The 12,779-nt window shown below is 47.8% G+C and overlaps 1 long non-coding RNA gene across 1 annotated transcript; it reads right to left on the bottom strand.

The window, feature by feature from the left end:
- Positions 1-1,301: 1,301 nt before the first annotated feature.
- LOC125159620 (uncharacterized) lies at positions 1,302-12,093 on the bottom strand. The gene is made up of 6 exons (XR_007149850.1): positions 12,083-12,093; positions 7,729-7,736; positions 6,807-6,812; positions 3,733-3,737; positions 3,174-3,184; positions 1,302-1,864 (listed from the first exon to the last, which is right to left on the bottom strand). It is a non-coding gene; the product is annotated as an uncharacterized LOC125159620 (long non-coding RNA).
- Positions 12,094-12,779: the final 686 nt, after the last annotated feature.

Here is a 12,779-nt window from a genome sequence, read left to right as displayed (position 1 = left end):
GGCTGTGGCCTCAGCCGATTGGCTGGGGAAGGGTCGGAGTCCTGTTAGGCAGGCGAGCAGGAGGTTACTCAAGGGGAGGAGGCGTGGTCAAGGTGAAGGACACAGAACAAGATGGAGTTGGCTGGCGTAGGCCCGCCCTTTCATTCCCCCCTTGTCATGTAGCTTACGGACCCAATCATGGGACCAGCTGCATTTATGGTGACAAGGGGAACAGAGTTTGCAGGTTTACACAAAGTTCTGGGAACCAAGTGTCCCTGGGTTGGCTCTGGGAGGTCTGATTAAGTATTGTCCCCGAGCTGGTGTCTGTGATCTGCCAGGTGATGTTTTGGGGGGCGTGGGGACTCCCAGCAGCATGAGCAATGACAAGCAGAGTTAACAGAGTTACCAATATTAGGTGGGTTGAATGCGCTGTAGCTTGAGCTTGAGTGGGTTGTGTTGGTCCCGATTGATGGCTCATCACGTGACGAAGTCCTTCCAGATCGAGGAGGGGTCCGCTGGCCGAACGTGGGTGTGATGGACCCAGGTCGCAATGCCTTCTACTTTGAGAGCGGTGGGTGTTGTCAGCACCACGATGTAGGGTCCCTTCCAGTGCGGCTCGAGGGTCTCTCGGTGGTGCCTCTTAACGTAGACCCAGTCTCCTGGCCTGTACTGGTGAGGTGTCAGGGTTGGGCCGGCCCCGTAGATGGCACGGAGGCGCAGCCAAATGTCCTCATGCGCCTTCTGGAGCCCTCTCAAGGAAAGAAAAAGTTCTTGATCTTTAAACTCAGTAAAAAGTTCAGCTCGAAGGTTGGGAATAACAGGGGGTGGCCTGCCAAACATGATCTCGTAGGGAGTAAAACCCAGAGTGTAAGGAGTGTTTCTAACCCGGTAAAGGGCATATGGTAGGAGAGTCACCCAGTCCCCGCCAGTCTCCATGGTTAATTTGGTAAGGGTTTCTTTTAGGGTTCTATTCATTCTTTCTACTTGTCCTGAGCTCTGGGGCCTATAAGCACAATGTAATTTCCAGTTTGCCCCCACCGCCTTGGCTACTGCCTGTGTTGCCTGCGAGATAAAAGCTGGTCCATTGTCTGATCCTACCATGGCAGGAAAACCATACCTGGGTAAGATGTCTTCTAGTAGCTTCTTAGCCACTGTCTGAGCCGTTTCATGCTTGGTTGGGTATGTCTCCACCCAGCCAGAGAAGGTGTCTGTAAATACTAAAAGGTATTTATAACCATACTTTCCTGGTTTGACTTCAGTGAAGTCGGCTTCCCATTGTGCTCCCGGTCTGGTGCCTCTGAGCCTGGTTCCTTTTTTATTTGATGTGGCTCTCGCATTGGTGAGTTGGCAGGTCTTGCAGGCAGATACAACTTGCTCTATTTTGGTGTCCTGTTGGTGAATCTTGATTCTGGCATGTCGGATTAAGTCTTTTAATTTTCAGGCCCCCAGGTGAGTAGACCGATGCACATGCTCTAATATTGAGACTCCGAGCCGGTCTGGCAGCACAAGCTCCTTGTTAGGTGTATACCACCATCCCTTTATCTCCTGGGCCATGGGGAGTTTCTTGATCCACTGTAACTCCTCCTGGGAGTATTTGGGCTGGGCTGGTAAAACTGGGTCTCCCAAGTCTGGTAGTTGTTAAGCCATTTTCTAGCTCCCAGCATCAGCGCCTTGGTGAGGGCTATGAGCTCTGCTCGCTGGGCTGACGTTCCGGAGGGTAGAGCCTCCACCCATACAGTGTCCGTTTCGGTGACCACCACTGCACCTGCATACCTGTGTCCGTCTCGCACAAAGCTGCTGTCATCAGTGAACCAAGTAGCCTCGGCATCGGGGAGGGGCCAGTTGGTCAGGTCCGTCTGGAATCCATGTACTTGTTCCAGGATTCCTGCAGTCACATAGTGGAGCACCTAGGTCAGGGTCGGGCAGCAGGGTTGCAGGATTGAGGGCTGCACTGGGGTGGAACCGCACTCGTGGAGGGTTGAGTAGGAGGCTCTGGTAATGAGTCATATGTGTGTTGCTCATCCGTCTATCAGGAGGCTGTTTCAGGACCCCTTCAATGGCGTGTGGGGTCGTGATCCAGATCTCCCGTCCTAGGGTCAGTTTGTCTGCGTCCTTGACTAGGAGTGCTGTCGCCGCAATAATTCTTAGGCATGGCGGCCAGCCGGCAGCCACTGGGTGTAGTTTCTTGGACAGGTAAGCCACTGGGCGGTTCCAGGGGCCTAAGTTAGAACCCCTTTTGCTATTCCCTTATGTTCGTCTACAAAGAGGTGGAAGGGCTTCGTAATGTCTGGTAGGCCCAGGGCTGGGGCACTTAGGAGGGCCTTTTTTAACTGATTAAAGGCAGTTTCTTCTTTTTCAGCCCATTTAAATGTTTTCTCCTCTTTAGTAGCTTCATATAGGGGCCTGGCAATCTCAGCAAAACCTGGAACCCAGAGGCAGCAGTAGCCGGCTGATCCTAAGAATTCCCTTGCTTCTCTTCAGGAGGTGGGAGTAGGGATCTTTAGGACAGTTTCTTTTCTGGCATCTGATAACCACCGCTGTCCGCCCTCCAGGATATATCCCAGGTAACTTACCCTCTCCCTGCATATCTGAGCCTTCTTCGTGGATGCCCGGTACCCTAGGGCCCCCAGGGTAGCCAGCAGGTCCTGGGTCCCTCGCTCACAGCCTTTGGCCATGTCGGCAGCAATCAGGATGTCATCTACGTACTGTAGGAGGGTGAGGCCAGGGTGCTCCCTTCTGTACTCACCCAGGTCCTCGTGTAGTGCCTCGTCGAAGATGGTGGGTGAATTTTTGAATCCCTGAGGTAGCCATGTCCAGGTGAGTTGCCCACTGTAGCCCTCCTCCGGATCATGCCACTCGAAGGCAAACAAGGGTTGGCTCTGGGGTGCCAGCAGCAGACTGAAGAAGGCGTCCTTTAAATCCAGTACAGTATACCAGACCCTGGAGGGCGCCAAGGAGCTCAAGAGAGTATATGGGCTGGGAACAGTTGCGTGTATGTCCGTGACCCTCTTATTTACTTCCCGGAGGTCTTGTACCAGTCGGTAGTCATTTGTGTGAGGCCTTTTGACCGGCAGTAGGGGGGTGTTCCAGGGAGACTGGCAAGGAACTAGTACCCCTAGGCTTTGTAGTCTCCGGATGTGTGGCTGGATCCCCTTCCGGGCCTCCTGAGACATGGGGTATTGTTTGATCCTTACCGGACTCTCTCCTGGCTTGAGCTCTACCAGGACCGGGGTCCTGTGAGCGGCTAGTCCTATCCCCCCCGGTCTCTGCCCAAACCGAGGGGAATTCTCGTAGCCATCTGTCTATATTATCCTCTCTTGGGAGCGCCTCCTGGTGGAGGTGGTATTCATCCAGTTTCATGGTCAGGACCTGGATGGGGTGGCCCTTGCCATCGGTGACCTGAGGCCCCCCTTGTGTGAAAGTTATCTGAGCTCCAATCTTGGTCAGTAAGTCCCATCCTAACAGCGGGTAGGGGCATTCTGGTATTACCATAAAGGAGTGGGATACCCGTCCCGTCCCCAAATCTACCGTTCTTCGGGTAGTCCATGAATACTGGCTCATACCAGTTGCCCCTTGTACCCAGGACTTCTTGCTGGCTAGTTTTCCTTGTGGGGTGTGGAGGACCGAATGTTGTGCTCCGATGTCGACAAGGAAGTCCACAGGGGTCCCCTCCACTTTAAGAGTTACCCTGGGTTCGGTGAGAGGGTCCGAACCCTGACTCCCCTAATCACTTAGTTCATCTAGCTCTAGGACTTTTACTCGATCAGTCTTGCTTCCCTTCCCGCTGGCCCTTTTTGGACAATCCCGGGCCCAATGCCCTATCTCCTTGCAGTATGCACACTGATCTTTCTGCAGCCTCTGCTTCCCCCCCTTTGTGGTTCCTTTACCTTTTCTTGCGTCGTCTGCCAGCTGCCAGAGATGGCGGTCTCGTTCCTCGGGGAAGTCAGCAGTGGTAGCTAGTAGTATTCTGTCCAGGTCTCGAGTCTGCTTACTGCTGACAGCCGCCATGGCGCGAGCCTGCTTGTCCTCAGGAGGCTCCCGGTTATTATATACCTTTTCGGCTACCACCAGTAAGTTGCAGACTTTTTTCTCCTGGTCTATCTATTTTCTGTAATTTTCTCCTAATGTCTATGGCCCATTGGTTTACAAAGGCCATGATAACAGCTGCCTTCCTTTCCGGAGCCTCTGGATCCCTGGGGGTATAGGTACGGAATGCCTTCATGCTCCGTTCTAAAAAGGCAGCCGGAGATTCATCTTTTCCCTGTTGTACATTTCCTACCTTGGCCAAATTGGTTGGCTTTCTAGCAGCCATTCGGAGACACCCCCCATTAGAGTCTGGCGGTAGACCCGGAGCCTCTCCTTACCTTGTGCCATGTTGAAATCCCACTGGGGCCGAGTTAAGGGGAAGGAGGCATCTATCTGAGCCTGGTTGGTGGTGGGATTCCCGTCTGCTCCTGGAACTAGTTTTCGGGCCCCATTGAGGATTCTTTCTCTTTCTTCAGTCATGAACAGGACATGCAAAAGCTTCTGGCAATCGTCCCACGTGGGCTGATGGGTAAAAAGAACAGAGTCTAATAAATCAATAAGCCCTGCCGGTTTCTCGGAAAACTTAGGATTCTGAGCTTTCTAATTGTAGAGGTCACTAATGGCAAAAGGCCAATAGTGATGGGGCTGATTCCCCTCCGCGTCTGGGGGTCCAGTGGCTCACAGGGGCAGAACAGTGGAGTCGGCGGCGGAGGCGGATTGCTCCCTCTGAGCCCTTTGTCTGGTAAAGGGTCGGCTTCCCACCGGAGCGTTTCTGCCTCCCGCTCTCGGAACAGCATCTGCCTCCCCCGGACAGGGAGGATGGTGTTCTTCCGGCATCCTAGAGGGGTTATACGGGGGAGGAAAAATTAATTCTTCTTCAGTCCCCCCTTGTAGGACAGGGTAGAGGGGTGCTGAAGGCTGGGTAAGACTTTTCTTCTTCTTTGTCCCCTGCAAGGCAAGAATGGGTTTTGGCTCTGGAGGGAGTGGGGCTAGGAAAGGCTTAAGCCAAGAGGCTGGGTCTTCTACAAGGTCCCGCCAAGTGATAATGTAAAGGAGCTGATCAAGATGGCCCATCTTAGGCTGAGAGATGATACTCCTGACTCGGTGGATGGTAGGGAGGTCGAAGGTCCCCTCTGGTGGCCATCCGACATTGAAAGTTGGCCACTCGCTACAACAAAAAACCTGCCATCGACCCTTTCGGACTTCCACGCTGAGGTTGTTAGCTCTTCCCCTCACATCCTTAAAGTGATTAATCATAATACTTAGAGGAGTAGTCTGAGTCTGTCCCATAACATCCATCCAGTAAGTCCACAGAACAAAACAGAGAAACACAAAAACAAACAGGGCCCCTAAAAAGTCTTCCAACTCCATGGAAGCAAAACTGAAAGCTATCTCAGACCTTTGAGGGGGTTCCACGTCCCTCCAAAACCGATGAGGGGATTCCACGTCCCTCCAAAAGGGAGGATCGGAACGTCTTCTGAAACTCCCGGCCCGTGGTCCTCCAGTGCGTCCACTTAGACCGCGTCGGGCACTACCAGAATTTCAGAAATGAGCTCACACAGAAAAGACGGAACGAACAGACACTAACCGTGGCCAGTCAGGCTCTCCGGGTCGGGAGTCCCTCGGGGGTCTTGGGGATCCTGGACGAGCCCCCAAATGTTATGCCCAGAATTCGTGATCCCCAAAGACCGCTAGGGAGCCAAGTCCGATGTAAAAGCAAAAGAGCCTTTATTCGAGCTAGCTCGAGCTCAATCCCCTACCTGCACCTACGCAGTGGTGAGATACACCAGGGAGAGAGAGCGAGTTTCAGAAGCACAAAGGTTTTATTGGGGCCTAGGGGCAGTTGGTGAGGTAATGGCTGTGGCCTCAGCCGATTGGCTGGGGAAGGGTCGGAGTCCTGTTAGGCAGGCGAGCAGGAGGTTACTCAAGGGGAGGAGGCGTGGTCAAGGTGAAGGACACAGAACAAGATGGAGTCAGCTGGCTTAGGCCCGCCCTTTCAAAACCTTATTCCTGATTTCAGTGTAGCTCTAAGCCTGTTACTAGCTCAAATGCTTTCTGGTCCATCTGCTTTTCTGCCTCAAGGCTTTCTTTCAAATCCTAGTAGAATGCTTAGCCCTGGGCAAGCATAATCAGGAAATGTTAATGAGTTCCAGCTGGGGGATTGAGATAACCCTCACATAATGGGGATGAAAATTAAGAGGTAAATGACCCAGTTTCCTTGCTATTTGGTGGTGCAAAGCTGAGGCACCTTCTACATGGTTTTCAGAGGGTCTCCAGTAAGCTCAAGCCCAATTATCTAGTAAAGCTATCAGCTCAATATCACACTTTGCTTGGCTTTTCCACTTTCCCCTCTTTCATTCTGTCTCCCTCCCATCTGTTTCTGGAGCTTACTTCCCAAACAAATTACCAGCAACCAAGTCCTGGCCTCAGATTTTGCTTTTGGGGAACCCAACTGAAGACATTACTTAGCTATACAGGAGTTTCTTTAGAGATAATGTTTTGCCCTGGGAGTTTTGTGCTCTAGCCTCCTGGACTTCTTTGAGTATCACTGCTGTTCCCTACACTCTGCCTTGCTCATGCTGCTCCCTCTGCCTGGCACAGTCTTCCTTTCCTTTGCCTGGCTGACAGCTATTCATTCTTCAAGACTCAGCTAGGGTATCCACTCCTCTTTAGGATTTTCGTTGTTTTACTCCTGCCACCTCTAATTGAGAGTTCTCTCTGTGATTCGGTAGCACTTCAAGCACTAGTTAACCTCTACCAAAGCCATTTTCTCTCCATCTCTCTCTTTTTGTTTCTGTGACTACATCCTTTTGTTCAGTAAAGAAATGTATGGAGTGTCCACTCTCTGGTGGGCTAACATCCTAGAATAAGTTGAAGTCCAGGCTGGAGGTGGTGTCTCTATGAGGTATATAAAGCCATAATCTCTTCCTTTCTCTGTGAGACCTTTGAAGAGAAGGGGCCTAGAATGGTAGTTGTTAAAAAACTAAGTGCTCAACAAAACTGGTAGGATGTGCAGGAGTGAACTTAGGATTCATTTTTCCTTCCACAAACATTTACTTTTATGAAGCACTTACCTTGTGTCAAGCACTATGCTGTGGTATGGAGTATACCTAGATGAAGTGTCAGACCCCAGGCATCAGAGAGCTCACCCCACCCTTAAGTGAGGAAGAGAGAAGTAAATAATGCATAAAGCATTGTCAGCATCAGGCCAGGGACACACAGGTGACTGTGGGAGGATAAAGCAGCTCAGAAAAGTGTAATGTTTAGCTTGGTCTTAGAAGATAGTGTCGATTCACCAGGGGGAGATGGGAAAATACATCCTAAGTATACTGAGAAATACAGCAGTAAAGTCTAGGGTTAGGGCTGGTACAGTTGTAGAGGGGCAAGGAGCCAGAACTCTTTGGGCCTCTTCGAGTTTGGTATCGGTGGGCACAGAACTATTGATTCCTCGGTGCATTTCAGTTGAAGAAATAGGTTACCCAGCACCTCGACCAGAACCAGGCAGGCCAGGAGGAGATGTGTTGGGAAATCAGGAAATCTGTCTCAAGTCCCAAATTGAGCTTCAACCACAGTAAAGCCAGTCCTTACATGTCTGGGGTGGGCAGGAAGAACCCCTCAGTGCAGCAGAGCGCCATCCCAGCACAATGGGTCCCCAGAGGTGGCTGAGCATGCTCAGTTGCCAGGACTCGAATGTTCAGGAGCAAAATGAGAAGTGCTGGGGACTCCTAGCCCTGTGGGCACCTGGGCCCAAGAGGACTGGGGCCATGGGGGGGCGGGGCCTCAGGCGACTGCTCCCTCCCAGCCCACCTACCACCTCCCCGCCAGGCCCTCTACATTGTTCCCAGTCTTCCTGAGGAAGGTATGTCACCCCGAGGATCCTATTGCCCACTCCCCACTGCCCCGTGACTTTTGCGTGGGCTTAGATGTGGAGGGACAACAAAACATGGTGGAGCAGAGCCAGAGGGCACCTGAGGCAGATCTGTGGAGGCGGTCGTTCAGGGGGAAGCGCTGAAGCAGCTGGGCAGTCCTGGGTCTGAGGGGAGAGGGGACTTGGGCATGGCCCTACTCCTGAGGAGGCGTCCCTGTGTGTTTGTGTGGTGGGGCTGGGACCTCGGGGTCAGGGGTCAAGGGAAGTCATACAACTCTGAATGGTGGGAAGGGACCTCGGAGTCCCAGAGAAGGCGCAGGGATGTATGTGCGAGTGTGCCCACTCCTGAGTGAGCATGAGCCCAGAAAGTGCTGGGACTCCAGGGAAGATACAGGACTCCAATCCTGAGGGGCGCTTGTGATGGGGCTGATCATAGGAGTGGGCTTAGTCATGGAGCAGGGTACACAGACTTGTGGGAACATGGGAGGGCTCCCTAAAGGGACATGGTTTGATAGAGTCTCTAATTGTGAGGAGGCAGTTATCTGTGAGGCGAGTGTTACTGTAATATCAGGCAGTGCCATGGAAAGGGGGTATACACTGAATATTTGTGTTTTGGGGAAGTACAGTGCCTTAGTTTCCGCCCAGGCCACCCAGAAAGTATACAAATCCTTCTGTGGGTTCTGATAAAGACAAGAGGCTTGAGGGGGCACTCAGAGCCCCAGTCCTTCAGAACCTTGCCATCTGATGCTGGAGCCTGAGTTTGAGTATATATGGGATCAGTGATCTTGAAGGTCATTCAGAATCACAAAGGAGTTCATGTCCATCTACGTGTGGGTAGAAGATAGTCTTTAAGGTGCAGGAGACTGCTGGGAAGGAGAGACCCAGGTTCCTTTTCCTGAGGGGCCCCCAGTTGTGGGTTTGACTGGATTTGGAGAGTAGTGACCTAAGTGTCTCACAGGGTCAGGGAAAAGAGCAAGGGCTTTCACAGTCTTGTGTATATGGGAGGGAGTTTGTACCTGAAAGGGGCTGTGGACTGGAGAACTGAAGCTTCAACACAAGTGATATCTGTGTGTGTGTGTGTGTGTGTGTGTGTGTAGTAAAGAAGTGGCTTTAGGGATATGTGTGGTGGTGAGTGATGGAAGTGGTATACACAATCTTGTATCCGTGTCCTGATTAGGTATTTTGGTTTCAAGAGTGATCCACTTGAATTATCCAGCCCTTGGCACTGGGGAAGGAAGGGTATGGATACTAAATATGGTTATACTAAGACCATATAATGACTGGAACTGGAGCTGAATGAAGCCATTGAGAATGAATGGTTCAAGAGACTGTTATCTCTCAAGACCTGCCTGGTTTCTCTTTGTTTCATCCATCAAGTAGTTCCTCTAGTCTTTTACACTGTACACTTTCTCATAACTTGAACATGCTCCTTCCTTTATTCATTCATCTGCTCAACAAATATTTATTGAGGGCCAACTCTATGTCAGATACCAACTCAGGCACTGGAAACTCTCTGCTTGTGATTTTCTTACCCTTTTTTTTTTCTTTCTTCCCCCTTACCCCCAGTCCCCAGACTTACTGGCTTTACATATATTATACATTCTATGCATTATTTTGTTGGTTATTGCCTGTTTGCTTCCACTAGAATGTAGGCTTCATGAAGGGAAGGGTTTTTTGTGTTTCTCAATCCCATATGTTTAGAGCTATACATGGTGTATAGTAGGTTTTTATTAAATATTTGTTGAATAAATAACTAAATGATCTGATAAAGTCTAGTTGTTCAAGAAACTTTCTGTGAGGAAGTATTATGAGATGAGATATAATAAGGATTAATTAAGTGAAGAGAAGGACGAGGAGTAGTCCAGGCAGAGCGAAACCATGTGCAAAGATCCTAAGGTAGCAGGAAATATAATCTATTATGTTTAAGGAGCTGAAAAAAAGACAAATATGGCTGCATGTAGGGCAACAGGAGAGGGAAAGAAGCTGAAACATATCTTGCAGGTCTTGACTACTATGATATGTATTTTCACCAAATATCTTAAGAATAGTAGGAAGCCATTGTGGACTCTTCAGCAGGAACATGACATGATTAGAATCATAAAAAAATATAACTGGTTACAGTATGGAAAGTACACAAGATATTAGAATGGATGTAGGTATACCTGTTAAAAGGTAGCAGTGGAGATGGAGAGAAGGAATTGAGAAATATTTAAGAGATAAAATTAATAGGATTTAGTAAAAGATGGGGATAAAGGAAAAAGAGGTATCCGGGCATGCTTCTAATTTTCTAATTCGTGATCTGGTTACTTGTTGGGGCCACTATGGAGGTAAGGAGCACTGGAAGGGATCTTGGCTATGTTTGAGAGGGAAGATCATGAGTTTGGTTTGGGACATATGGTGTCGGAGGTATCATTTATCGTTGAGCCATCCAGAGAAGTGAGAGATGGACAAGGCAGTTGAATGTGTAAGACAAGTCTGAGCTAACATGAAGATAATTAGTGAAGTCAAAAGTGTGGATGAAATTGCATAGAGGGACAGTGGGGTGTGGAGATTAGAGGCTTGGGATTAAGTGTTGAATAGCTGCAATTTTTCAGTGCTTTCCAAAGAGAATGAGGAGAATGGTCTTGAACATATGGAATGCTGCCAAATGATATAAAAATGAAGACTGAAAGACTAGATTCAGCAACAGTCTTAGCATTGTTGGTTACATTGATGAGAGAAAAATTGATGAAGGTAGGAGCCAAACCATATAAATTCTGAATTACGATGAATGGGCTTAGTCCTTGTTTCTTAATTCAGATTCCCAAGGGAGAGAAACTAGTAGACATGCATCATATTTTCACCGGATCATATCATAGATTTCAAGCCAGTGTAGGATTGACTGTTTTCGGATTAGATGTCCAGCTATTGCTGACTGGAGTCACCTGGTTTAAAACATGTCCATCTAGTGAGTTTTCATCTCAGTAGCAATAGCTAACATTTCTGGAGTGTTTACTATGTTCCAGATATTGTGCTAAGAGCTTTATATATTTTAATGTATGTCAGCATCATAACTAATTTCTAAGGTATTATCACTACCGTTTGAAGCAGTTTTGGCACAGAGAAGTTAAGCAACTTGCTCGAGATCTGCAAATAAGTGTAAGATTATACATGTTTGGGGCTTATTTTAAGTTTATTTATCTTGAGATAGCACACATGTGGGGAAAGAGCAGAGAGGGAGAGAGAATCCCAAGGAGGCTCCACACCACCAGTGCATATCTCTGCGGGGCATGAACCCGAGAACCAGGGGACCATGACCTGAGCCAAAGTCAGACACTTAACCAACTGAGCCAACCAGGCACCCCTGTTTGGGGCTTATTTTAACATTATCCAGATTCATTATTTGGCTTTCTCTTTATATTGCAACATTCTATATAATGAAGCAATAATAGCCATGATGAAATTCTTGTCCTACAGGAAACGTCATTCTAAGGTAAGCATATGTTAGCAAGGTAATGTGGAAAGAACTGGAATTCAGATCTTTGTTTAAAATCTGTTCCTGTAACCTATTAGATGAGAACTATGGACTCCATTTTCTGATCTATAGTTTCCTCATCTGTAAAATGGGGGTGATATCTGCAGGATAGTTGTGAATTCTAGAAATAATATATCTGAAGTGCATGAAAAATGATATTTTCTTAGTACCCCCTGAAGATTGAATGTCAAAAAATTAAGATGTATTACCTATACATATAAAAGCCAGCTCTAAGCATACAGTGATGAATTTAAGACATTCTTTTTTACCTCCTTTTTTTTCCCATTGGTATAATGTATTTACTGTTACAAGAAAGGCAGACACCAAGTTTAGGAGCATGTGGAATTGTTATGTGAACTAAATGTCATGGAATAGGTCTGTATATGAGATGGATCTTGAGGAATTTCTTGGAGTAAGGGATAGTTAAATGCTTTTTTTTTTTTCCAAGCATAGAGATAGCTCTGTTAGAAGGTCATATTTGCAAAAGGAATTTTCTTTAAAATATTATATACTTTTTAAATTTATGTATGTATGTATTACTATTTATTTATTCTTGAGAGAAAGAGAGAAAGGAAAAAAAAAAAAAAAAAAGAACAAACCGGGAAGGGGCAGAAAGAGAGAGAGAGGGACAGAGGATCTGAAGCAGGCTCTGTAGTAACAACAGACAGCCAGATGTGGGGCTTGAACTCACAAACCACGAGACCATGACCTGAGCTGAAGTGGGAAGCTTAACTGGCTGAGCCACCCTCGTGCCCCTAAAATATTGTACTTTAAAATGAGGACAAGAACGTTTGAATTTTTCTTCTTCTCCAACAATTTGACTATTAATAAAAATAAAACAGAAACCTTATAGCTAACTACATGTAGGAGTATTAGTCTCACCCTAGATTGCACTTGCTTCAATTTCTCAGATTCTTCTTCCTTGCCAACTGTATAAAAGAAAGCTTTGTGTGAATTACCTGGTCACATTTTGTTCCTGTATTGCCAAATGTGTTATTTTTGTGGAGGCCCATACCAACCAGAAATTTTAGAATGATGCAGTCTGTTAAGAATGGCCTGTACCTTGGGGTGCCTGGGTGATTCGGTTGGTTAAACGTCTGACTCTCGGTTCTGGCTCAGGTCATGATCTCATGGTTTCATGAGTTCGAGCCCCATGTCTCCCTCTGTCCTGGCAGCACGGAGCCTGGTTTGGATTCTCTCTCTCTCTCCCCCCTCCCCTGCTTACTCTGTGTGTGTCTCTCTTAAAAAAAGGGCCTGTACCCTGATCACTTTGTGAAATAAATGCATATATTTTAAAAAAGTAATTTTATGATACCTGAAATCATCTATAGACAGAATGTTGAAATTTTAAAAGCCTTAGAAATGAGAATAGTGTTTTCATCTTTTGTTAGT

This window comes from Prionailurus viverrinus, chromosome A2, assembly GCF_022837055.1.
Source record: "Prionailurus viverrinus isolate Anna chromosome A2, UM_Priviv_1.0, whole genome shotgun sequence".
In the NCBI taxonomy this organism is placed as follows: Eukaryota; Metazoa; Chordata; class Mammalia; order Carnivora; family Felidae; genus Prionailurus; species Prionailurus viverrinus.
Note: the sequence above shows the minus strand (reverse complement) of the source record. Positions and strands in the feature narration are given on the sequence as shown.